Source organism: Phyllobates terribilis, unplaced genomic scaffold (genome assembly GCF_046119375.1).
Source record: "Phyllobates terribilis strain yellow unplaced genomic scaffold, ASM4611937v1 Scaffold_116__1_contigs__length_5312468, whole genome shotgun sequence".
In the NCBI taxonomy this organism is placed as follows: Eukaryota; Metazoa; Chordata; class Amphibia; order Anura; family Dendrobatidae; genus Phyllobates; species Phyllobates terribilis.
In genome coordinates, this window is record NW_027362876.1 from 2,542,012 (window position 1) to 2,564,604 (window position 22,593).

At 47.1% G+C, this 22,593-nt stretch overlaps 2 protein-coding genes across 2 annotated transcripts in view; both read right to left on the minus strand.

Annotated features, from left to right (window-relative positions):
- Window positions 1-5,653, minus strand: part of LOC141201476 (uncharacterized) — a 33,659-nt gene extending 28,006 nt beyond the window's left edge. Inside the window, exon 1 of the mRNA XM_073663480.1 lies at window positions 5,594-5,653. The gene's annotated coding sequence lies outside the window, so the exon portion shown is untranslated. The remainder of the gene's footprint in view (window positions 1-5,593) is intronic.
- LOC141201484 (gastrula zinc finger protein XlCGF66.1-like) overlaps window positions 1-22,593 on the minus strand; it is a 306,294-nt gene that overhangs the window by 79,676 nt on the left and 204,025 nt on the right. The gene's annotated exons all lie outside the window — the stretch shown is intronic.

Below are 22,593 nucleotides of genomic sequence, written 5' to 3' on the forward strand. Positions count from 1 at the left end.
CACTGTTCCCATCGATTTGGGCAATTTTTAGTCCCTCTTGGGGAGACACTGGAAAAAAGCTCGAGTTTCCCATAGACTTACACCGCGTGCAGAATTATTAGGCAAATGAGTATTTTGATCACATGATACTTTTTATACATGTTGTCCTACTCTAAGCTGCATAGGCTTGAGAGCCAACTACCAATTAAGTAAATCTGGTGATGAGCATCTCTGTAATGAGGAGGGGTGTTGACTAATGACATCAACACTCTATATAAGGTGTGCTTAATTATTAGTTAACTTCCTTTCCGTTGGCAAAATGGGTCAGAAGAGAGATTTGACGGGCTCTGAAAAGTCCAAAATTGTGAGATGTCTTGCAGAGGGATGCAGTAGTCTTGAAATTTCCAAACTTTTGAAGCGTGATCAGAGAACAATCAAGCGTTTCATGGCAAATAGCCAACAGGGTCGCAAGAAGCGTGTTGCCAAAAAAGGCGCAAAATAACTGTCCATGAATTGAGGAAAATCAAGCGTGAAGCTGCCAAGATGCCATTCGCCACCAGTTTTGCCATATTTCAGAGCTGCAACGTTACTGGAGTATCAAAAAGCACAAGGTGTGCGATACTCAGGGACATGGCCAAGGTAAGGAAGGCTGAAAAACGACCACCTTTGAACAAGAAACATAAGATAAAACGTCAAGAATGGGTCAAGAAATATCTTAAGACTGATTTTTCAAAGGTTTTATGGACTGATGAAATGAGAGTGACTCTTGATGGGCCAGAGCCTGGATCAATAAAGGGCAGAGAGCTCCACTCCGACTCAGACGCCAGCAAGGTGGAGGTGGGGTACTGGTATGGGCTGGTATCATCAAAGATGAACTTGTGGGACCTTTTAGGGTTGAGGATGGAGTGAAGCTCAACTCCCAGACCTACTGCCAGTTTCTGGAAGACAACTTCTTCAAGCAGTGGTAAGTAAGAAGTCGGTATCGTTCAGGAAAAACATGATTTTCATGCAGGACAATGCTCCATCACATGCATCCAACTACTCCACAGCGTGGCTGGCCAGTAAAGGTCTAAAAGAAGAAAAAATAATGACATGGCTGCCTTGTTCACCTGATCTGAACGCCATAGAGAACCTGTGGTCCATCATAAAATGTGAGACCTACAGGAAGGGAAAACAGTACACCTCTCGGAACAGTGTCTGGGAGGCTGTGGTGACTGCTGCACGCAATGTTGATCGAAAACAGATCAAGCAACTGACAGAATCTATGAAAGGAAGGCTGTTGAGTGTCATCATAAAGAAAGGTTGCTATATTGATCACTAATTTTTTGGGTTTTTGTTTTTGCATGTCAGAAATGTTTATTTCTAAATTTTGTGCACTGATATTGGTTTACCTGGTGAAAATAAACAAGTGAGATGGGATTATATTTGGTTTTTATTAAGTTGCCTAATAATTCTGCACAGTAAGGCTGGGTGCCCACATAGCGTTTTTCAAGTGTTTATGCTGCGGAATTTCCGCAGCATAAATGCTTGTGAAACGCTAGGTAATCCGCACCCCATGGTCCCCAAGGGGATTCCGCATGTTCTATGCACATGCTGCGGATTTTTCCGCAGCGTTTATGCTGCGTACAAAAATCCGCAGCATGTCATTTAATTTTGCGGAAGCGCAGCGGAACTCCCGCCATTGACTTGCATTGAGACACATAGAAAACGCGACTGTACATTTGTACAAGCGGCTTCTATGCGTCTCTATGTGCGGATGGTACCCAGTTCTGGAGGAGAGACGACTCTCATCCAGACCTGGGTACCATTGTACCTGTGAAAAAGGAATAAAATAACAAATAAAGTTTATACTCACCTTTCCGAAGGCTTCTCTCTGAATGCCGGCATCGCTGAAGGACCTGCGGTGACGTCACAGTCATGTCACCGCAGGTCCTTCACTGCTCTGTCTCGCGATATGCCGGCATCCAGGAAGCAGACAGGAACGAGCGCTGCAGCCACGCCGGGGCCTCGGGGGTGAGTATAGTTTTATTTGTTTTAATTTTTACGGTTCACACTGTATAAATCCATGCTATTTGCATGGATTTATACAGTGTGACCTAGTTGTCAAGCACTTTCCAAGTGATGCTATCGCCTGGAAAGCGCTCGTCAATCTGCATGCGTTTTTTCTGCCAGGGAGATGCAGAAATGCTGCAGAAATTTTCTGCTTCATTTCTACATCGTGGGCACATAGCCTAATAGTTACCTGCATAAACAGATATCCTCCTAAAATAGCTAAATCTAAAAAAAAAACACTCCAACTTCCAAAAATATTAAGCTTGGATATTTATGAGTCTTTTCGGTTGATTGAGAACATAGTTGTTGATCAATAATAAAAATAATCCTCTAAAATACAACTTGCCTAATAATTCTGCACAGTGTACATTGGGCTCGTTGCTCAGGTCGGGCACCTGAGTATTCCAATGTGCTTGACCCGAGCATCGGGCACCCGAGCATTTTAGGGCTCGCCCATCACTAGCTCAGATATCTCGATGAAGTACAACTATATGTGAACCCCATTCACAGGGAACTGAGTAGCAATGGGTAGAGTATAAAATCCAAAAATGTAATCCAGAATGGAACTGTATTCATACAAAACAGGCATAGGAAATTTTGCTTATTGAGTCCCTTAGGGGCTATTGGATTCAGTATGGAAATCCACTCATTTTCCTTTTTTGAGGATACATCTGTTGTGATCACTACCTCTCAAATTGGGCTTAAACACCTCAATGATACAAAAGAAGGTCTCCGGTTTCACCTCGATGTATACTGTTCAGGTGTCTCGCTAATGAGGTGTCCCAACCATTGCATATATATCGACCAAATGCTCCCCCACTCTCCTTCCAGACTCCCTCTAAGTCGTGCCTACATAATCTAGGGGGCAGGTGCATGTGGCCATATATATAAGTCCTGAAGTTTTACAGTTGCAATAATCCCTTAAAAAAGGTATTACCCATGGAGAAATTCAAGAAAGATTTACATGGTCTCATGCAATTACATGTGCAACATTCTCCACATCTAAAGAAACCGCAGACTCTTCTATCCAGCCAAGTCCACTTGAGTGCAGGTTTTTAGTAGAAACTATTCACTAAACGGCCCCTAATTGTACTGACCCTTTCTGGAAGTTATTGTGGGAGTAGATCACACAGCACCCTCAGGTCTGGGTCGGCCACAAGTATATCCCAGTGTTTTCTGAGGATATTAAAGAAGTGGTCACTCTTATTGTCATAACTTCCTATTACTCGTGTTATCCCATCTTTTTCTTGGTGTCTTGGTTAGGTATGGAGGAGTGTCTGTCTCTCCCGCTTTTCTGCAAACTATCATGAGGAATCCAAAATGTACCAGGAGTACCCTTTTCCCTGAATCTGGTGTTCATGTTTATTGCCTGTATATTAAAATCTGTGACATTAGAACAGTTCCTCCTCAACAATAAAAATTGGCTCTTGGGAATTCCTTTTTTTTAGGAGGAGGGAGTGGTGGCTATCCCACTTTCATAGACCATAAATAGACCATTAATGCTTGAAGGTTTATGGTAGATGAGTGTCCCTAGGGTCCCATCCAGTTTTTTCTTCATTAGTACATCCAGGAAAGGCAAAGGGTTATAATTAACCTCCAATGTAAATCTCAGGCCGACTCTATTGATGAGTTCTCTGACAAATTCAATAAATTGTTCACTCGTCCCTGACCAGATGATAAAAATGTTGTCAATATATCTATACCATACCCCAATATATGGCTGCCATCACTTATGATCATCCCTGAATATTGTGGATTCCTCCCACCAGTCCAGGAATAATTTAGCATACGACGGGGCACAAGGGCTCCCCATCGCAGTACCCCTGAGCTGGTGGAAGTATTTCCTGTCAAAAAGAAAGAAGTTATGAGTAAGAGTCAATTTTAGAAGATCCTCCATGAAGTCATTAAGTCTGCTACACTCTATTGATCACAATTTCAAGAAATGTCTTACTCCTCTGATACCATCCTCATGCGGTATATTACTGTACAAAGCCTCGATATCTAGTAAGGCCTGCTCCCCTACATGGATGTATACATGCTCGAGGGTCTACATGTAGGGGAGCAGGCAAAGGGAAAACCAATTCCAGAAGGATTATTCCAACTGTAAAACCTCAGGTGGTACTGGGGGAACATTACACTGTGTGGGGGCATCATACATACTGCATAAGGGGCATAATGGGGGCATTACACTGTGGGGGGGCATCATACATCCTGCATAAGGGGCATAATGGGGGCATTACACTGTGTGGGGGCATCATACATACTGTATAAGGGGCATAACACTGTGTGGGGGCATCATACATCCTGCATAAGGGGCATAATGGGGGCATTACACTGTGTGGGGGCATCATACATTCTGCATAAGGGGCATAATGGGGGCATTACACTGTGTGGGGGCATCATACATCCTGCATAAGGGGCATAATGGGGGCATATAGTGTGTGGGGGCATCATACATCCTGCATAAGGGGCATAATGGGGGCATTACACTGTGTGGGGGCATCATACATCCTGCATAAGGGACATAATGGGGGCATTACACTGTGTGGGAGCATCATACATACTGCATAAGGGGCATAATGGGGCATTACACTGTGTGGGGGCATCATACATCCTGCATAAGGGGCATAATGGGGGCATTACACTGTGTGGGGGGCATCATACATCCTGCATAAGGGGCATTACACTGTGGGGGGCATCATACATACATCCTGCATAAGGGGCATAATGGGGGCATTACACTGTGTGGGGGCATCATACATCCTGCATAAGGGGCATAATGGGGGCATTACACTGTGTGGGGGCATCATAAATCATACATAAGGGGCATAATGGGGGCATTACACTGTGTGGGGGGATCATACATACATCCTGCATAAGGGGCATAATGGGGGCATTACACTGTGTGGGGGCATCTTACATACTGCATAAGGGGCATTACACTGTGGGGGGCATCATACATACATCCTGCATAAGGGGCATAATGGGGGCATTACACTGTGTGGGGGCATCTTACATACTGCATAAGGGGCATTACACTGTGGGGGGCATCATACATACATCCTGCATAAGGGGCATAATGGGGGCATTACACTGTGTGGGGGGATCATACATACATCCTGCATAAGGGGCATAATGGGGGTATTACACTGTGTGGGGCATCATACATCCTGCATAAGGGGAATAATAGGGGTATTACACTGTGTGGGGGCATCATACATACTGCATAAGGGGCATAATGGGGGCATTTCACTGTGTGGGGGGCATCATACATCCTGTATAAGGGGCATAATGGGGGCATTACACTGTGTGGGGGCATCATACATCCTGCATAAGGGGTATAATGGGGGCATTACACTGTGGGGCCAGTAAAGGGGTCCTGTACTATGAGAACAATACGTTTCCTCCCTTCCTGTCTCCATAGTTGGGTCGTATGTATCTATTACAGGAAACAGAACAAAAACCTTATGATTCTTAAAAAGGGGCAACACAAGACTCCAAAAGAGTCTCTGTGCTGAAGGGGTTAATGCACCCTGCGCCCAGTAATGGGATCTCCACATACCTCCTCCTGCAGAGACGCCACCACATATATGGCTGCTCTGTGCGCACAGGAGCTGTGATGAGGTCACAGGAGGGGAGGAGTCAGGGGTCACATGATCAGGGGCCTCAGTGGATGCAGGACTCTGCTGTGCTGGTTGTCATGGTGCTGGATGAGCTGAAGTTTATGTGTGGGGTCAGGAGGGGTTTACAGTGTGGATGTAGCAGAGCAGCGTGTGTACGAGGTGTGCGGAGCAGAGCCGCGTGTGTACGAGGTGTACGGAGCGGAGCCGCGTGTGTACGAGGTGTACGGAGCGGAGCCGCGTGTGTACGAGGTGTACGGAGCGGAGCCGCGTGTGTACGAGGTGTACGGAGCGGAGCCGCGTGTGTACGAGGTGTACGGAGCGGAGCCGCGTGTGTACGAGGTGTACGGAGCGGAGCCGCGTGTGTACGAGGTGTACGGAGCGGAGCCGCGTGTGTACGAGGTGTACGGAGCGGAGCCGCGTGTGTACGAGGTGTACGGAGCGGAGCCGCGTGTGTACGAGGTGTACGGAGCGGAGCCGCGTGTGTACGAGGTGTACGGAGCGGAGCCGCGTGTGTACGAGGTGTACGGAGCGGAGCCGCGTGTGTACGAGGTGTACAGAGCAGAGCCGCGTGTGTACGAGGTGTACAGAGCAGAGCCGCGTGTGTACGAGGTGTACGGAGCGGAGCCGCGTGTGTACAAGGTGTACGGAGCAGAGCCGCGTGTGTACAAGGTGTACGGAGCGGAGCCGCGTGTGAGAGAGGTGTACGGAGCAGAGCCGCGTGTGTACGAGGTGTACGGAGCGGAGCCACATGTGTACGAGGCTTACGGAGCAGAGCCGTGTGTACGAGGAGCACAGAGTGTGTACGCGGAGCACAGAGTGTGTACGCATAGCTCCAAACCGTCCCGTATTCTGCAGGACTGTCCTGTCACTACGGTTCTATTTATACTCACCTCTCTGGTGTTGGGGTGTAGCTCTTCCTCCTTGGGGGCAGGCCACTCCCTGGTCAGTGAATAAATTACATTATATTACACTCCCCTCTTCCTTTGCCTGCTGTGGCCTCTGCTGGGACTCAGACCTACATCTCAGTAGTCAGAGGCTTTATCTCTAACCACTGAGCTACAGCTCTCAATGGTGAACAGAGGAGGATTTCGTTAACTTAACTCTAGATTGCAGGCAATGCATTGTAGAGTCAAAAAAGCACAGACAGTACAGAAGCTGAGTATGCATCTCCATAGAAATACATTGTATATAGCAATGTATTTTTATGGTGCCTGTATACTGAGGTGAAGAAAATGATTTTTTGACCCTCTAAACAAAAGTAGAAAATTTGTGAACAATTACAAAAATATATATTTTTCTGGGAGTCCCTGGGTCTTGAATCCACAACCTTAATACATTATAGCCACAGCGGCCCCTGCTGAGCCACCAGCTCTAATGAAATCATTGCGACACCGTATAACACATAAAACATCGCACAGCACTCGGCCCAGTGTTATTCTATGGGGCAGCTCAGATCACCGTTTTGTTTCTCAGGCGTATTCGGAGTGCGTGCTGTGATTGCAGGCGTATATCGCGCAAGACTCGCTAATACAAGCAGGGGTGGATTAAGAGTAGTAAGGGCCCCGGGCAGTTTAGAAGGCGCGCCCCCCCCCCAGACACCCCCCCCACCAACACACACACACACCTGATTTATCACGTGACATGTCACATGATTCCCTGTGATAGTTCACGTGAAATTAATTTGGCACAATATTAATTATAATATTTTTTTTTTAGGCTGTGTGCCCACTATGCGTTTCTTAAGCGTTTCTGCAGCGGCAATTCCGCTGCGGAAATGCTTAAAAAACGCTTGGTAAAAGGTCTGCCATGTTCCCCAATGATAATCCCCATGTGCTGTGTACATGCTGCGGAAATTTCTGCTGCGGATTATCATTGCGGAAAAATCCGCAGCATTACCAATTATTTTGCGGAAGCGCTGCCTTCTCGCCGCCATTGACTTGCATTAGAACGCATGGAATCCGCATCACTGCATCTGTAGATGCGTAATCCATGCGTTTCAATGTGCGGATGGTACCCGGGTGCGGAGGACAGGAGACTCTCCTCCGGACCCGGGTACCATAGAACCTGTAAAAAAAGAATAAAATAAAAAAAAAATATTCTACTTACCTTCTGATGGCCCCCGGTGTCTTTATCCCATGTGTCCTGGCTTGCCGGCAGCTCGCGATGGTCTGAAAAGGACCTGCTGTGACGTCATTTAGTCATGTGACGGGTCATGCGACCGCTGACGTCGGCAGGCCATCAGAAGGTAAGTATATATTTTTTATTTTTTACCATTCTTTTACGGTCACACTATATAAATCCATGCTGATTGCCAGTTGTCAAGCACTTTCCAAGTGATGCTAAAATCGCTTGTCAACCCGCATGCGGAAATGCATGTGAAGAACGCTTCACTTCCGCTTGTCCCTGGCAGGAAAAACGAATGTACAATCCGCATGTAAAATCCGCATGTACAATCCGCATGCGTTTTTTCTGCCAGGGAGATGCAGAAACGCTAAAAAAAATCCGGAACATTTCTGTATCGTGGGCACATAGCCTTACATTAATTGTATGACTCAATATTGAGCACATGTAGCCATCTATACACAGTGGGAGGCCGCACGGTGCCATCTATACACAGCGGGAGGCCGCACGGCGCCCCCCCCAGAGACAGCAGGAGACCGCACGGCGCCATCTATACTCAGCAGGAGGCCGCACGGCGCCCCCCCCAGAGACAGCAGGAGACCGCACGGTGCCACCTATACTCAGCAGGGAGCAGTACGGTGCCATCTATACACAGCGGGAGGCCGCACGGCTCCCCCCCCAGAGACAGCAGGAGACCGCACGGCACCATCTATACTCAGCAGGAGGCCGCACGGCGCCCCCCCAGAGACAGCAGGAGACCGCACGGCGCCATCTATACTCAGCAGGAGGCCGCACGTAGCCATCTATACACAGCAGGGGGCCGCACGGCACCATCTATACACAGCAGGGGTCCGCACGGCGCCATCTATACACAGCAGGGGGCCGCACGGCGCCATCTATACACAGCAGGGGTCCGCACAGCGCCATCTATACACAGCAGGGGGCCGCGTGGCGCCATCTATACACAGCGGGAGGCCGCACGGTGCCATCTATACACAGTGGGAGGCCGCACGGCGCCCCCCCCCACCCCACCCCAGAAACAGCAGGAGGCCGCACGGCGCCATCTATACTCAGCAGGAGGCCGCATGCAGTCGCACACACACACAAACATATACAGATATACATACACGAATAAACACATTTGAAACACAAAAATACATATAAACAAACATCACACAATGATATCTGCCTGCACACACACACACACACATACATACATATACACACACATACATACATACATATACACACACACACATACATACATACATATACACACTGTAATGCAGCAGCTTGCTAGCATTACTGTAAATGGTCCAGGATGTGTTTTACCTAACCATGTACCTTCCCCTTTAACTGACTGGTCACATGACTGTGACATAGCACAGGTCCTGCGTGCACAGAATGTCTGTCTGATCACATGACTGTGACATCAGCAAGGTCCTATCAGTGTGTGTGTGTGTGCACAGGATGCATATATAAACCCTGCTTAATTTGAGACAGGTGTTCGGTGTGAGGCCTGTGCTCCGTGTGAGTGGGACACCGTTTGTGAGAGGCCTAGTGAGGCCGAGTGAAGCCTGGCAGCCTGAAAGGCAAAGACTGGATCCTGTGCGGATGCTAGTGGCCTTGGAAGGCAGCGGCTTTGGAGTGAAGCCTGGTACCTGGAAGGTCGAGCCTGGATCCTGTGTGGATGTCAGTGGCCTTTGAGGGGACGACGGCTAGAGACCCCTACCTGGGAAGCCACAGTGGTGGCAAGCGTAATGGACTGAGACAGCTAAACCCGGCAAAGGCAATACCCCGTGCTATATGGACATTGTGATATGAACATTGCTATTTTTACCTTGCCGTAAGCTGTAACCTGGAGCAAGTGGGCCTGTGTGCCACTTGGCTCATGAACATTGTGTTAATGTGTGTCGGCGTGCCACGGAGTTGGACCCGGCGAACTGTGGCTTATGAAGTAATAAACTGCAGCATTGTGAGAAAATACGTAAAGACATTGCACGTGTGCATTGATTGACGCAGCGAAGCGAGTAACCCCAGTATGATGACTAGCGCTGCCTTACATATGGTTCGAGGATGCGGGCAACTGCAACCCGGTTGCTAGGGGCAACTGCAGCCCGGTTGCTAGGGGCAACGGCTCAGGACGAGTGTGGATTAAAGCATCTTGCGGCAACTCGGCGGGGTTGCGAAGATTGGCGTCGCACTCAAATCCGGTTTGCTGTAGCTCGGCGGGGCCACGAAGATTTTTTCCGGGGAGAGCGGTGTGTGAATAGTGTCCTGAGGAAATGCAGGAGCAGATAAAAATGGCTGTGAAAGGAGCAGCAACTGGGTCTGAAGCTATTGAGCGATTAGAGCGATTAAAGTGCCTGTTAAAACCGGAGCAGGTATTTGAGAAACGTCTACTGGACATGAAACTGGACATGGTGCAGGAACCACAGGAGCTGTGGGCACCATATGGAATGGCGGCAGTGGACCATTCTATGAACTCTCCAGGGGCGCCATCGTTGTCGCAGAGTGCCCGGGGAGGTGGTAAGAGATGTTGTGAACTGAGTCCTAAGACTACTGCTGATTTTTTGTGTAAAAATTACCCTGCCGGTGTGGTTGTTAAAAAGGGGGCGGAGTCTAAAAAAGGGACGGATTTTCACAAGAGTGTGGAGTGTAGAAAACTGAAAATTGTTACTGGTTGTGGGTTGGTACCTCCTAAAAATGACAATGTGACCGTTGATAACGGGGTAACTCCAGTAGAAGGGGGTGACGTCAAAGTGGGAGGTGACCTGTTAGTCCACAACACCATGGGGAGTGACACAGGCCCCGTAGCTGACTGTGACACTATGAAAGTAAAAAGTGAGTTCAGTCAGGAGGGGCTAGACGAGGGGAGAGAGTCCCCCTCTCGTCGTCGACGGCGCAAGGGCCACAAAAAGGTTGCTCCGGTAGTCCTCGCTGAAAATGAAAATAAAGAGAATATAGTACTGTGTGCCTTTGCTTCAAGTGTGGGTCCTCCTGTAGAGGTAGAAGAGGAGATGACGTTGCCAGTAGCAACCTCTGGTACGGTACTGAGACTGATGGATCAGGATCTGACCGCCCTGAAAGAGAAGGTGGCCAGTCATGACCAAGAGCTGGAGCCTATCAGGCAACAGTGTCAGAGTGACGTGCAGCAGTTATGTGAAAACCTGGGGAACGTGTCCGCAGACCAGCTGAACCTGGAGTCTGAACAGCAGAAAATATACCAGGTTATGAGGAACTGGCAGCGAGACGTGGAGGGAAGCAATGCGGAAATTAACCATTGGAAGGAAATGTTCTACGCAATTAAGGAGGACCGCCACAAAATCAAGGAAGAGGTTTTGCAGTTGAATCTTGAGAAGGAGGCGCAGCAGGATGGTGTTTCTGGACGTGAACAAATCCTAGAACGACTGCACAAACAGCTCAACCAGGAGCTGTGTGACTCCAAGAAGGAGTGTGGTGAACGCAGTAGTGAACTGCAACAGAGTAAGAGAGATTATGAGGATCTCCTCAAGGTGAAGAAAAAACTAGAGGAGGATAAGGCGGGTGCAGAGCAAGTGCGCCAAGTGGTTGAGACCACTCTGCAAGACACCCGTGAGGAGAATGTTGGTCTCCGGGGAGAGACCCTAGATCTGGAAGCTCAGGTGAAGGAGCTACAGATGTCCTGTGATACTCTCCAGAAGGCGGAGACGTACCTTAAGGAAACAGTCAGCAAGATGGAAGCTGAGCGAGAGAGGATGGAGGAGTCCATCGGAAAAGCCACAGACCAGGGCCAGGAGTTGACCGCTGGTGATGGGAGGTATGAAGCAGATACCCCCTCGAGTGATGTGGGCTCGGAGGGTTCGGTGGATGTCGGAGCCGAGATCAAGCAGCTCAAGGAGTTGCTACAAACCCAGTGGACGCAAGAGAAGCGTGAGAGACTAGCTATTGAGAGCCGAGTGGGCGCATTGGAGACGGTGAGGTCTGAGAGAACTCTGCAGCTGGAAGAGCAGTTGAAGCAGGAAGAGCTTCAGAGACGGGCCGCTGAGAGGCGAGTGGCGGAGCTAGAGGAAGAAGTTTCCGGGCTCAAAAGTCGCCTGACAAAGTATCACTCAGTGAACAAGGCCTTCTTGGAGAAGGAAAAGGGCGAACACGTTGCACCCACTCCCTTATACCATGAGAAGGTGGACCTGAGGAGAGCTAAGAGAGTGTTAACCACAGATAAATATGAGATGGAAGTGGTCAAGATGAAAATTCGTGAATTTGTAGCTGTGAGTCAGCTCAGGAGAAGCATACAGGGTGAAGAAGCTGGAGGTCAGTTGTCCCTGAAACCTGAGCTGGTTGGTCATCTGGAAACCACTGGTGAGACCGAAACGTCTCGGTAAAAGTGCCTCGTAGATGTACCTGAGGATTTGAGGTAAGAATGCACCCTTGAGTCCGTGCATGAGGAGTTTAAGAAGGCCGTGGGAGCCTGTAAGGTGTACTTGACCTCAGAAGCTAAACAGCTGGTGGTCTTGTCCACGACCGAAGTCACAGTGAAGAGGGTGGCTATCCTAAGTGACATGCACTGGCGATGTATTCGCACGAAACGGTTTCTCCGGTTGAAGACGGAACAAGCCGTTAGACAACTGGAGTTGATGAGGAAAGCTCACAGTATGCGTGAAGAGGTCGTCCGGGTGCCGCATGTTTTGGTGAGGAAGCTCATTGGGAGAAATGGTCAAGCCATGCAGATGATGGTCAAGAAGTCTGGTGTGGTGAAAGTAAGCAGTCCACGTGATCGTCAGGACTGGAAATCAGACGAAGACGGCATGGTATCATTCTCCGCTGTAGGTACAGAAGAAAGCCTGGGATATATGCGCATGCTGTTGGAGTACCGAGTGACCTACCTGCGAGAGGTAGAACAGTTGAATCTCGCTAGACTGCGAGTGGATAGACAGCATCATCTGAGTAACAGAAGATGGCAGCCGTCTAGAAATTACGAGACCAGACAGAGAAATTGCCCCCTAAATAACAGAACAGCTATAGCTGGAGTTAGGGACCTTTCAAGATGTCCTGAGAGTAGTGGGCGTTGGTTTAGAGGTAGTGAGACCTCCAGTAACTCAGGTTTGAAAGGCCCATACAAACGACCCAATAGAGGACGGGACATTACGGACTCGAATCGGACCTTAGATACCAGGGCATGTGAGTCACACCGCTGTATGACTGACCGCTGGGAACGGGGGAGGTCTGACAAGATTATGACTGACCGCTGGGAGCGGGGAAGACCTGACAAGGTTACGACTGACCGCTGGGAGCGGGGGAGGTCTGACAAGATTATGACTGACCGCTGGGAGCGGGGAAGACCTGACAAGGTTACGACCCGGAAAGGTGACCTGACGAAGTCAGTGACAGTGACAAATGGTAGGTCCCTAAGGAATGGGCTAATGTCATTGACTAAGGTTCCAGGGGCTGAGTAGCACAATTGTAAAGTACATGGTCTCTATGTGAGCTGGGGGTTATAATGTTATTGTGTATATTATGTGTTCAACCCCACAAGTTTGAACAGAGGGGGGGATATGTAATGCAGCAGCTTGCTAGCATTACTGTAAATGGTCCAGGATGTGTTTTACCTAACCATGTACCTTCCCCTTTAACTGACTGGTCACATGACTGTGACATAGCACAGGTCCTGCGTGCACAGAATGTCTGTCTGATCACATGACTGTGACATCAGCAAGGTCCTATCAGTGTGTGTGTGTGTGCACAGGATGCATATATAAACCCTGCTTAATTTGAGACAGGTGTTCGGTGTGAGGCGTGAGGCCTGTGCTCCTTGTGAGTGGGACACCGTTTGTGAGAGGCCTAGTGAGGCCGAGTGAAGCCTGGCAGCCTGAAAGGCAAAGACTGGATCCTGTGCGGATGCTAGTGGCCTTGGAAGGCAGCGGCTTTGGAGTGAAGCCTGGCACCTGGAAGGTCGAGCCTGGATCCTGTGTGGATGTCAGTGGCCGTTGAGGGAGAGCCGGCTTGAGTAAGAGTCCTGAAAGGCAGAGCCTGGATCCTGTGTGGATGTCAGTGGCCTTTGAGGGGACGACGGCTAGAGACCCCTACCTGGGAAGCCACAAAGCCACAGTGGTGGCAAGCGTAATGGACTGAGACAGCTAAACCCGGCAAAGGTAATACCCCGTGCTATATGGACATTGTGATATGAACATTGCTATTTTTACCTTGCTGTAAGCTGTAACCTGGAGCAAGTGGGCCTGTGTGCCACTTGGCTCATGAACATTGTGTTAATGTGTGTCGGCGTGCCACGGAGTTGGACCCGGCGAACTGTGGCTTATGAAGTAATAAACTGCAGCATTGTGAGAAAATACGTAAAGACATTGCACGTGTGCATTGATTGACGCAGCGAAGCGAGTAACCCCAGTATGATGACTAGCGCTGCCTTACAACACACACACATACATACATACATACATAAACACACACACATACATACATACATACACACACACACACACATACATACATACATACATACATACATACATACATACATACATACATACATACATACATATACACACACACACACCCACACACACCATCCCCAGGCTCGGATCCAGTTCTCCTGGCTCCAGCTCGGCTCCAGTCCTCCTGGCTCCTGCTCCTCTCCGGTGGTAAGTAGCAGTGCAGGCCGGGCGCGCACCGTGTGACGTCACAGCTAGGAGACATGGCCGCGCACAGGGCTGTGTCTCCTAGCAGTGACGCGGCCGGGCCAGCACAGGGAAGTTAACTGCTGCAGTGCTGGCCCGGCCGATGAAGAAGTAGCGGCCGTGCGCCGCTGCTGGGGGAGTGGTCTGGCCCGGACCCCCCCTCCCGCCACTGCTGCCGGTATGTGCCGCGGCGGTGGCCCGCACATATAATGAGGGCAATCCGGACATAGACACCCCGCCCGGAGCCGCGGGCCCTCTGGAGGCTCGGGGCCCCGGGCGGTCGCCCGGATTGCCCTCATTATAATCTGCCTATGAATACAAGCCTATGGGTGCGAGAAACAATCGGACACCACACAGACCATCCATGTGGCATCCGATTTTTATGGACACATTATCATCATTCTGTAGCACAGAACACTGTAAATGGTCCTGTAAATGATTGGAGAATTAGTTGCAGAGAAAAAAAAGCGTTGCATACTGATGATGGGTGACAATCTATCACATTATTGCATTGCAATCGCATTACACATGGATTACCATACGAAGAACACTCGTGCGACTCTCATCAGTGAGGATTGGGACAATTTTGTCTCCGTGTAGTGTGACTCCGGCCTGAAGCTTCTGTTCTCAAGTGGGGTACCACAGGGCTCCGTCCTGGGACCTGTATTGTTCAACATCTTTATCAATGATTTAGATGAAGGAATTGAGGGTAAACTGATTAAATTTGCTGATGACACAAAGCTAGGAAGGATAGCTAATACTAGAGAAGAGAGAGAGAGGATTCAAAAAGACCTAAATAAACTGGAGCAGTGGGCAGCAACCAACAGAATGGTTTTTAACAGGGAAAAATGCAAAGTACTACATCTGGGCAATAAAAATGAAAAAAGCATATACAGAATGGGAGGAATAGAGCTAAGCAACAGTACATGTGAAAAAGACTTAGGTATACTAATAGATCATAGACTGAACATGAGTCAACAGTGTGATGCAGCAGCAAAAAAGGCAAATACAATTCTGGGATGTATTAACAGAAGCATACAGTCTAGATCACGTGAAGTCATTATCGGTCTTTACTCCTCTTTGGTCAGACCTCATCTGGAATACTGTGTACAGTTTTGGGCACCACATTTTAAAAAAGACATAGACAAACTGGAGCAAGTTCAGAGAAGAGCGACCAGAATGGTGACTGGTCTGCAAACCATGTCCTATGAGGAACGGTTGCAGGATTTGGGAATGTTTAGCTTGCAAAAAAGAAGACTGAGAGGAGACTTAATAGCTGTCTACAAATATGTCAAGGGCTGTCACATTGTAGAAGGATCATCTTTATTCTCATTTGCACAAGGAAAGACTAGAAGCAATGGGATGAAACTAAATGGGAGGAGACACAGATTAGATATTAGAAAAAACTTTTTGACAGTTAGGGTGATTAATGAGTGGAACAGGCTGCCACGAGAGGTGGTGAGTTCCCCTTCAATGGACGTCTTCAAACAGAGGCTGGACAGACATCTGTCTGAGATGATCTAGTGAATCCTGCTTTGAGCAGGGGGTTGGACCAGATGACCCAGGAGGTCCCTTCCAACTCTACCATTCTATGATTCTATGATTCTGCTCCAATAGTCTCAGAGATTCAGAGATTAACAAGGACACATCCTTCACAATAAGACTTTATGCACACAACACTTGTTTTATTGTGGAAATTTATACCTCAAACTGTGTTTTCCTTTGAACTTTATGTCTATATCTATAGATGTACACTACCGTTCAAAAGTTTGGGGTCACCCAGTCAATTTTGTGTTTTCCATGAAAACTCATACTTTTATTTACCAAATGAGTTGAAAAATGATTAGAAAATATAGTCCAGACATTGAGAAGGTTAGAAATAATGATTTTTATTTGAAAGAATAATTTTCTCCTTCAAACTTTGCTTTCGTCACAGAATCCTCCCTTTGCAGCAATTCCAGCATTGCAGACCTTTGTCATTCTAGCTGTTAATTTGCTGAGACAATCTTGAGAAATTTCCCCCCCATGCTTCCTGAAGCCCCTCCCACAAGTTGGATTGGCTTGATGGGCACTTTTTGCGTACCATACGGTCAAGTTGCTCCCACAACAGCTCAATGGGGTTGAGATCTGATGACTGCGCTGGCCACTCCATTACAGATAGAATACCAGCTGCCTGCTTCTTCCCTAAATAGTCCATGTATAATTTGGAGGTGTGCTTTGGGTCATTGTCCTGTTGTAGGATGAAATTGGCTCCAATCAAGCGCTGTCCACAGGGTATGTCATGGCGTTGCAAAATGGAGTGATAGCCTATTTACCTTGTACAAATCTCTCACAGCACCAAAGCAACCTCAGACCATCATATTACCTCCACCATGCTCGACAGATGACTTTAGGCACTCTTCCAGCATCTTTTCAGTTGTTCTACATCTCACAAATGTTCTTCTGTGTGATCCAAACACCTCAAACTTTGATTCGTCTGCCCGTAAAACTTTTTTCCAATCTTCCTCTGTCCAATGTCTGTGTTCTTTTGCCCATAGTAATCTTTTCCTTTCATTAGCCAGTGTCAGATATGGCTTTTTCTTTGCCACTTTGCCCTGAAGGCCAGCATCCCGGAGTCACCTCTTCACTGTAGACGTTGACACTGGCATTTTGTGTGTACTATTTAATGAAGCTGCCAGTTGAGGAGCTGTGAGGCGTCGATTTCTCAAACTAGAGACTCTAATGTACTTGTCTTGTTGCTCAGTTGTACAGAGGGGCTTCCCACTTCTCTTTCTACTCTGGTTAGAGCCTGTTTGTGCTCTCCTCTGAAGGGAGTAGTACACACTGTTGTAGGAAATCTTCAGTTTCTTGGCAACTTCTCGCATGGAATAGCCTTTATTTGTAAGAACAAGAATAGACTGTCGAGTTTCTGGCCATTTTGACAGTTTCATAGAACAAACAAATGTAATGCTCCAGATTCTCAACTAGCTCAAAGGAAGGTCAATTTTATAGCTTCTCAAATCAGCCAAACTGTTTTAAGCTGGGCTAACATACTTGTACAAGGGTTTTCTAGGGTTTTCTAAACATCCATAAGCCTTCTTACACAGTTAGCAAACACAATGTACCATTAAAACACTGGAGTGGTCGTTGTTGGAAATGGGCCACTATACACCTATGTAGATATTGTAATAAAAACAAGACGTTTGCAGCTAGAATATTCATTTACCACATTAACAATGTATAGAGTGTATTTCTGATTCATTTAATGCATTATCATGCATGAAATGATCTCAATGGTCCAGATGGATGGAGTGGAGGATGGCTGTGGACACCCCATGCAAACACGGCTACGGCGCTAACAAGGAGGAGGTGGAGTAATGTTTTGGGCTGGAATCATGGGGAGAGAGATTGTCGGCCCCTTTAGGATCCCTGAAGGGGTAAAGATGAACTCCATAATGTATGTTGAGTTTCTCAAACAGCACTTCCTTCCATGGTTCAAGAAGAAGAACCGTGCATTCCGCAGCAAGATCATTTTCATGCATGATAATGCCCTGTCTCATACTGCACATAACACATCTGCATCTCTGGCTGCTATGGGCATAAAAGGGGACAAACTTATGGTGTGGCACCCATGCTCCCCTGACCGCAACCCCATTGAGAACCTCTGGAGCATCATCAGAAGGAGTGTCTATGATGGCGGGAGGCAGTTCACATCTAAGCAACAGCTCTGGGAGGGTATTCTGTCCTCATGCAAAACAATTAAAGCAGAAACCATCCAAAACCTGACAAATTCAATGGACGAGAGAGTTCAGAAGCTCCTTTCGAACAAGGGGTCCTATGTGCAAATGTAACATCACCTAGAATAAAATTTTGAGTTGAAAACTGTTTGATTTCAGTTTGTAATAACCTGTAATGCTTATAATTTAAAAAATGACCATTTTTTTTTTCTTTATTAAAATGAAAAGGTTGAAAACTCGGCTGTGCATAATAATTTGGAACATGCATTTTGAGTGCAGTTTGAGGTTTTTTGTTTTTTTTTAAATATACTGTTATCATAGGCAGTTTGTACAAAAACCTTTCAATTGTACTCTAATAGTTATTTGACTGGAAAATTACAATGACTGCAATTCATATAGGTAATTTGGGAAAATCAGAGAAAATATTATTTGCATAATAATTTGGAACACAGTGTAGATGGCTATTTCAGGGGAGGGGCTTACTCTTAAGCCTATGGTAACCTGAGGCCAAGTAATGGCTTTAGGTTAGCCATCTTTGGGGCCTGGAATATGCAGGGTCCTACATGTGAACTGTCAATATAAGACAGACAGACAGACCTAATATTCTGCAGTACAGAAGTATTGCAGGATATTAGATCAGTTACTATAAAGTAATAGTTAAAAGCTACATAAAAAGAATCTAAATAAAATATGAAATAAAAGTATTTTGCTACTAAACTTGAAAGTGAAAAAAAAAAAAAGTACACATTTGTGGTATAAATCTGTACCATATCCCTGGCTTACTGTGCTTTCACATTACACTCAATGTCCCCATCGGAGCATACGTCCGGACCCCCCCACAAAACGGGATTCAGACATATGTGCCCATGGGGCCATATACTGTAATGGTGCCGACAGAGCGAACGTGCGTTCTGCTGGCATCATTTTCAGAAGTGTACACATACTGGAAGCAGACATTCAGATGCAGTCTATTATGTCTGAGTGTCCGCCTCCTGTAGGCGTGCACTCCAGAAAATCAGGCAGAGCGCACGTTTGCTCTGCCGGCATCATTACAGTCTATGGCCCTGTAGGCACAAATATCCGTATACCGTTTTCTTGTAGGGTTCGAACGTATGCCCCAACGGGGACATTGAACAAAAGCATTTTTGCAGCGTTTTTCACCCATAGCAATAAGAAAGTGGGAAAACACTGATTTTGCAGTTTTTTTGGTGAATAAAACTGACTTTATTAAAAGTACTGTAGATTCCTATAATCTCCACCAAAAAACGCCTGTTTTTTAGGCCGGTTTCACATATATTTCCGTTACCGGAGATATCCGTTTTACATGTTGCATCCGTGTGCGGCCCATGTGCTGCATCAGGATCACACATACCGGCACCAGGGAATCAGCGTACAGCTAGCCCTCATCATGATTCCTTGCCTGCGCTGCAATCAGCACCAGCAGGGACAAGGATGAGGGTAGTGGTAGTGTCTGCTCCCACTGTGTCCCTGTGTAAAACTAAGAATAAAACAATAAAATCCATATACTCACCTCTCCTAGGTATCCCCCGCTGTAATCCTTTGATACCGAGGAGCCGGGGAGAATGAGTGGCTCCAGAGCTGAGCTCAGAAGCCGTGTCCTGTTACTCACTGAGCGCAGCTCCGGAGCCGCTCATTCTCCCCTGATCCTTGGCAGCATTGGTCAGAGGATTACAGCGGGGGACACCTAGGAGAGGTGAGTATATGGATTTTATTATTTTTATAGTTGGAAACTGAGAGATCAGACACTACTACCGTCATCATTGTCCCTGCTGGTGCTGATCGCAGCGCCGGCAGGGAACCATGATGAGGGCAGCATTCAGCACCCAGCGCTTGGGAACAGCGCTAACTGTAGCGCTGATTCCCAGGCACCGGTACGTGTCAGACGGATGACACATGGATGTCATCCGTGTGGTACATTTTGCGGACCGTGCATCTGCAAAAAAACAGACATGTCAGTATGTGGAGCACATGGACACACGGTCTGTGGAAGCACACTGAGATGTGCACAGACCAATTCATTTGAATGGGTCTACCTGTATCAATGTCTCCAGCATTGGAGATACTGACATGTGAAAGAGCCCTTATAAGCAAGAGCAAATTTTGGTTGCAGAAAAAAACACTGCAAAAACGTAATGTGTGATCATAGCCTTATGATGAATAAAAAATAATAAATGCACCAAAAATGTAGCTTTTCCATCATACTGACAGAAAGTAGAATAAAAAATTATCAAAAAGCCATATACCAAAAATGGTATAGCTGAAAATGTCAGATACAGGAATAATCTGCAGGTAAATAGTGTTACGACGTTTCCTGGCAGCTTTACTAAAAGTTCAGCTACTGGGAAACTGAACTATATTTCTTTCAAGAGCCATTGGCTTTCAGTCATGCAAGGAGTTGCTTAAGCCTGCTTACTACACTATGAGTAGTTGCTGTAAGCACGCTCCAGCACTTGGGTTGCCAGCTCAGTGTGCAGCGCATCTGTGCGGAGAAAATCAAAAGTTCTGGGGCGTGCTTACAGTATAGTGCGCAGTGCTGTGAGCGATGAATGTAACTTCTATGACTGAAAGCCCATAGCTCCCGGGAGGAAATAAGTTAATTCTTTCCTGGTAGCTGCACTTACAGTAAGACGGCCATGTAGCATTGTAAAGATATTTACCTGCAGATTGACTCTATATCACCAGGTAAATAGCGTTTTCTGACATTACAGGTTCTCTTTAATATTGACATGTATGGCATTGCTATGGTGAGAAGCTACATAAAGAGATTCTGCAGGACTTAAAGGGATTGTCCATTGCTTTTATATTGATGGCCTATCCTTTATAATGGCTGCAACTGGGTAATGCAAATCTACGCCTCAATAAGAGTGGATATGAAGTGCCCAGCCGTGCCCACTATGCAGTTGATGGAGCTGTGAAGTTCAGCTCCGCAAGTGAGCACATACCACGGGCACCGGGAACTGCTGATCAGTGGGGGGAGCTGGATGTTGCATCCCACCGATCAGATATCGATCACCTGTTCTAATGATAGGCCATCAAAATAAAATTGTCTGACAACCCCTTTAATGATTAAATGGCCACTTCATTGAATAAATCAGTGATATGAAATCAGTGGGGTGCGGGCGCCCGGCACACCCCTTTATCAGTTGAAAACTGCTCTGGCAGTGAACTAAGCAATGTATGGGCAGAACACAGCAGCCTCATATATTGCTGAGGCCCCTTTCACATTGTGTTCTTGCCCATGTGTGTTGGTCCCGTCGGGGCTTATGTCCGAACCAATATAAAATGGGATTTGGACATATGTGCCAACGAGGATCATAGAATATATAATGGTGCTGACAGAGTCAACGTGTGCTCTGTCCTGCATCATTTTCGGGCGTATACACCTACTGGACGCAGTCTACTATGTCCGAGTGTCTGCCTCAAGTAGGCGATGCACGACAGAGCGCATGTTCACTCGGCCAGCACCATTATAGTCCATACTCTGCATACGCCCGCAGACTATGATGCATTTCTATGGGAGCAGGACGGAGTTGCTAACAGACATATTTTTCAATACACAGAGCACCTGTTTAACATCATAAATGGCATCGTCATCAAAAAAGCGCAAGATTGCTGAGGAAAAACGAATATTTCAGGAAAAATGGGAAAACTTATATTTTGTCACAGAGGTCGGAGAGAGAGCCCGGAGTCTGATTTGTCTTCATTTGTCGCAGCTTAAGGACTACAATGTGCGTGGACATTACATGACGCAGCATGGAGGACAGCATGGAGCAATGTCTGGCAAACAGAGAGGAAAAGCTTCAGCAGCTGAAAGCGTCTCTTCAAAAACAGCCAAACTTCTTCCCAAGTATTAACAGGTGAAGTGAAGCTTCTGGAAAAGCGAGTTTTGTACTCAGTAACATGAGAGCAAATCATTCACGACCATTTACTGAGGGTAACAGATACTCCATACTGTGCTGTGTTCATTCGTGGGGTTGATGAAAACCTAAACATAACCGAGGAATTATTGGATTTATTACCAATGAAAGGCACAACGACCGGTCGGGACATTTTTAAAGAGCTTGAAGGTTGTATTAACCCAGCAGGACTGCCATGGGATAAACTGGTGTCTGTGGTAGCGGATGGGGCACCAGCAATGTGTCCTGAAAACATTGGTGTTGTGGGATTATTGAAAGCAAAACGAGGCCAGCGTTCATTGTCAGGTCCTTTCAGTGCTATACACTGCATTCTGCATCAGGGGGCGCTGTGCGGAAAAAGTGTACAAATGAAAGAAGTTATGGACTTTGTGCTTAAGACTGGTAACTTTATACGGGCAAGAGGTCTTAACCATAGGCCGTTCACTTCATTCCTGTCTGATATGGACAGTGAATATGGAGACTTGCTGTAGCATACTGAGATCAGAAGGTTGAG